General features: G+C 37.2%; 1 pseudogene; it reads right to left on the bottom strand.

The window, feature by feature from the left end:
- Positions 1–2,204: 2,204 nt before the first annotated feature.
- Positions 2,205–2,298, bottom strand: LOC130037098 (uncharacterized; annotated as a pseudogene).
- Positions 2,299–5,409: the final 3,111 nt, after the last annotated feature.

The following is a 5,409-nucleotide window of genomic DNA, read 5'->3' as shown; positions in this document are numbered from 1 at the left end:
TTATTTCGTGAAGTAGTGTTTTGTAGGTTTTTTTTTTTTTTTTTGGTATAGTTCCTTAACCTTTTTAGTTGATTCTATTATACTCTATTTTCTGAGGTATTATTGTGAATGGGATTTTTTTTCTCTATCTCTTTTTTCTCTTTCATTATTAATATATGGGAAAGCCATGGAGTACCAGATATTGATTTTGTAATATGCTACTTTACTAAACAAATCTATTGTTCCCAGGAGCTTTTTTGTAGATTCTTTGGGATTTTATAAGTATAGTATCATGTCATCTCCAAATAGTAAAAGCTTGAGTTCTTCCATTTTTATCTGGATGCCCTTGATATCTTTTTTTTTTTACCGAAATCATATGGCAAGTACTTTAAGTACTATGGTGAATAGGAGGTGTGAGAGTGGGTAACTTGTTTTGTGCCTGATTGTATTCTGGGATTCTAGTTCATTGATTTCTGCTCCAAGTCTTTGGTTTTTCCCCCTTGAGAATAATGCTTGCCGTAGGTTTGTGGTAATTTGCTTTGACTAGATTGAGGAAAGTACTTTCAAATCCAATTTTGTTGAGAGTTTTTCATCATGAATGGGTGCTGGATCTTATCAAATGCTTTATCTACATCTATTGATATGATCATATGACTTTTATCTTTATTTTATTGAGATGGTGTATTCTGTTGATTGACTAGAGAATGTTAAGCCATCCTTGCATCCCCAAGCTAAACCTATTTGGTCATAGTGTGTGATCTTTTGTTGAGTTTCTGGATTCTCTTTGCTGGTATTTTCTTGAAAATCTTTGTATCTGTATTCATCAAGGAAATAGGTCTGTAATTTTCTTTTTTTGTGGTGTCTCTATCGATTTGAGTATTAGGGTGATCTTTGCCTCATAGAAACTATTTGGGAGTATTTCTGTTTCTTCAATTCCTGGAAAATCTTAAAAATGTTGGAAGCAGTTCCTCTTTAAAGGTTTGAAATAGTTCACTATTGAATCCATCTGGGCCATGGATTCTGTTTGCAGGGATACTTTTGACCATCATTTCAATTTCCTTGTTAGTGATAGGTTCAAGTATTCCAAATCTTCTTGGTTCAGCCTTGGGAGGTAATTGGAATCCAATAATTTATCAATTTATTCAAAATTCTCTCATTTCCTGCTGCAAAGAATCTCAATATAATCTCTGATGATCCTATGTATTTCTGTAGTTTCTATTAGGATAACCCCCTTTGCATTTCTGATTTGATTTATTAGAATTCTTTCTCTTTGTTTTTTTGAGAGGCTTCTCATGGTTTATTGATCTTATTTATTTTCTCAAAGAACCAGCTTTTGCTTTTATTGGTCTTTTGGATTGTATTTTGGGATTGTAGCTCATTGATGTCTGGTACAAGTTTTATTATTTCCTTCCTCCAGCCTATTTTGGACTACTTTTGTTGGTCATTTTACAAAATCTTGACCTCTAATTTATTCATGTAGGCCCTTTCTTTCTTCCTAATGAATTCTGGCAGATCTATAATCTTTCCTCTTAACACTGCTTTTGCTGTGTCCCACAAGTTATGGTAGCTCGTGTCCTCATTCTCATTTGTTTCTGGAAATTTTTTATTTCCTCTTTGATTTCTTCCCTAAGCCAATGGTTGTTCATTACTCCCCTTAAAGAAAATATTTCCTTGCTGAGCTTCAGTCTGTTTGATCTATGGAGAAGTGTCAAAGAAGTGTTGAAATCTCCTTCTAGTATTGTGTTGCTATCAATGTTTTTCTATAAGTCAATTAGAAGTTGTTTTTAAGTATTTTCCTGGTCTGTCATTAGGATCATATACATTGAGGAGGGTGAGTTCTTTCTGATGTACATATCCCATGATCATTAAGAAATGACCTTCACTGTCTCTGATAATCTTTAGCCTGAAGTCCATGTGGTCTGATACTAGTATCGCCACTCCAGCTTTGTGGAGGTGATATTTTCTTGAAAACTTGTTTCCCAGACTTTTACTTTTAGCCCATGGGTGCTTTGATTGTTCAGACGTGTTTCTTGCAGGCAGCAGAATGAATGTTGGTTTCAGTTTTCTAATTCATCTTCCCATTCTGTGCCTCTGAATTGGCACATTTAGTCCATTGACATTGAGAGAGATTGTTGTGGTGTGGATTTGTGCTCTCTTTATGTAGAATTTTTGTACTTGTGGGGATTGTCTTAGCTTAAAGTAGACCTGTTCATTCTTCTTGCAACAAAAATATGGAATGCTTTACAAGTTTGCATATCATCTCTGTGCAAGGACCATGCTCATCATTTTATCATTTCAATTTTAGTATATGTGTTAAACTTAGTAGGAGTTAATTTTTCCATATTTTTCTCTTCTTATTACTTTGAGTGTTGTCCTTCCTCACTCCTATGGCAGACAATGATTCCTAATCAAGGAATGTATTTCAAAGCAGCATGAATAAATAGATTTAGAAATTTAATGTCCCAGAAAGAAAAATATGGTTTTTACCATATTATCTTTTACCATACCCTAGGCATCAGTTTTACAAAATAATTCTTTTGGAAGATGGTATATGAGGTTGTTTAATGTCGTTCCCTGAAACCTTAATTAAGACCATTAAACTAGAGCCTTTTGCTGTTTTCACCTCAGTCCCGTGTACTTCTCCAGGAAAAGGTGGATGGTGTTGTCTGCACTTTGACCACCTTGAATGTATGTAGGATTTTTTTCCTGAAGGATGAGCTGAGAAGCATATTGATGATTTCATTCCACCTTATTACAAGTTCAACTTGAACGGAAGGTGAGACTCATATGGCTCCTATAAAGGACAGAACAAAGGGTCTCAGTGAAGTTTAATGGCCAACTCACATTAACAACATAGATGACTCATAGTAACCTGTGTGCATCTTTGTGTATAGTGAGTTTCATATCTACTGATAGAGATTCTCAGTCATGACACATGGGCAAAACGGATCTGTAATTAAAATCTAGTTCTCTGAGCAGAGTGGGGTCTCTGACGTGATTGAACAAGTTTGTAGTAATTTATTACTAAGCACATAAGTATTTTCAATGATGCGTACTTTTCGATCTAAAATTAATTCCAAATATGTCTAAAACAACAGTCTCCTGACCTCGCACCTGGCTTTCCTCACTGGGGCCCCTTGGAGATGGCGGGGTGAGATTCCCTCACCGCCCTGAGCATAGACCCGGAAGCTGAAGACCTCTGCAACCAGCCATAGGTACGCTTAAGACCACTCTTCCCAAGCTTGAAGGAGCCTCATGCATGAAGGAACTGGAAGAGGAACCCAAATGTGCGGGACCGGGGGATGAGATCTCCATGGCTGCTCAGATCAAGACTGTGCCCCCTCCTTCCAGATCCTCCATCTTCTAGTAATTAAGTGTTAAAACCACGATCTACCCCTGGATCCATGTAATGCCATCAATAGCCAACATCCAGAGACTGGATCTTATTTAGAAGAGAGTAACTCTGATTGTCCAGTTCTCACTCTCAGAGAACCTGGTAGGCTTCTGCGAGTATCTTGCCCGCATGGCGGAGTCTTTGTTTCTGGTCACTGTTTCTTTTGAGGTACAGAAGCTGCTTAATTTAAGATAGTTCCCTTTGTTTATCTCTGTTTCCAGTTGCTTGGCAAGTTGCATGTTATATTTGAAGATACCTTTAGCTTCAATGTCGTGGAGGGATTTGCCGACCTTGTCATCACTGTACCTGAGGGATTCTGGTGTGATGTTGATGACTTTGACCTATTTTTATCTGACTTTTGTGCATGGTGTTAGGTAGAGGTTTGAGCCATTTTTTTTTTGCATATAGCTGTCCAGTTTTTTCTGCACCGTTTGTTTAGAAGGACTCTCTTGAACCACTTCACATTTCTTGCTCCCTTATCAAAGATTAGATGATTATATATTTGAGGGTGTGTGTCAGTATATTCAATCCTTTTCCATTGGTCTGCAGCTGAGCCTTTGTTTCAGTCCCATGCTGTTCTCATTATTATCGTTTGTAGTAGAGTTTGAGGTTGGGGAAGGTGATGCCTCCATCGTCTTTTCCCCAAGAATTGCTTTAGCTATTCGTGTGCGTTTGTTGTTCCATGTGAATTTCAGGAGTGCTTGATCAATTTCTTTGAAGAATGTCATGGGTATCTTTATAGGGATCAAGTTGAATTTTTACAATGCTTCTTGGAGAATTGCCATTTTGACAATGTTAATTCTCCCATTCCATAAGCAGGAGATATGTTTCCATTTCCTCGTGTCATTTTTTAATTTCTTATTGTATAGGTCCTTTACCTCCTTAGTTAAGCTGATTCCAAGGTTCTTGAATTTCTGAGGCACGATTGTGAGTGGGATTGCTTTTTCATGTCACTTTCTTCTCTCTCATTATTTGCATATAAATAAGCCATAGACTTTTGGGTATTGAGTTTATAGCCTGCAATTTTACTATAAAAGTCTATTGCCTCTAGGAGTTTTTTCGTAGAGATTTTAGTATTCTCTAAATATAGTATGATACCTTCTGTGAATAGTGAGAGATTATTTCTACCTTTCATACATGAAAAACCCTAAATATCTTTTTCTTATCTATTTTCTATTCCAAGTACTTCCAGTACTACATTGATCAGAAGTGCCAAAATGAATTTTTACTTAGCACATTCTGTCTGTAAATTTCTATGCTAAGAACAGTGGAAGAAACAGTGATATCTTAGTAATTTACAAGTAAATTATGAAGACAGATAATTTAAAAGAATTTCTTTGTATAAATTTCCAAAATGTTTAGCTTTTATTAAATATATTAAGAATAAATCATAGGTCTTGATTATACCGTGAAGATTATTTTCATGTTAGAAGTTACCCTTCTAAAATGCAAGAAAGAGACACATTTTGAAAATGTTGATTATTCGTTCATTCATTCAATGAATGTTTGTAGTCTGGTTGTGCAGTGCCTGCAGAAAGTCAACCTGTACCCTCAGGTGAGTGCATCAACAGTCTGATGGTGTCTTCATGCTTCCCGATAACCTCAAATGGCCACTGTGACTCTGGCTGGCTCCCAACAACTCAGGACTACATTTCCCGAGAAATTAAACTCCCGAAAGATATGTGGGAGCCATGTTAACAAACCACCCCTGGCTCAGCTATACAAGCTAATGGATTGGTCTTGTTTCAGAGACCCATAGACAAATCTGGAAGATATCAACAGTCACAGTTAACCTTGGAACTGCAAAAGGCTGAAGATACTAGGGTAAATCGGAGGGAGGCAGGTTAGTTTGGTGCCCACCCAACCAGAACCCAGTGCAGCCACTTTCTCCCACAATACAAAATCGCCACCATGCCCTCCTCTGGTTTCCAACGTCTCAGGATGGCTCTCACTGAAACATAACAGCTGAAAATTCGGATATGTGTGTTTTGTGACTGAAATCTCCAGGCTTTCTCTGGGCAGGATGGGCATCCTAC

The sequence above is a fragment of the Sorex fumeus genome, unplaced genomic scaffold (genome assembly GCF_029834395.1).
Source record: "Sorex fumeus unplaced genomic scaffold, SorFum_2.1 ptg000070l, whole genome shotgun sequence".
Classification (NCBI taxonomy): Eukaryota; Metazoa; Chordata; class Mammalia; order Eulipotyphla; family Soricidae; genus Sorex; species Sorex fumeus.
This window is presented reverse-complemented; position numbering and strand designations above follow the sequence as displayed.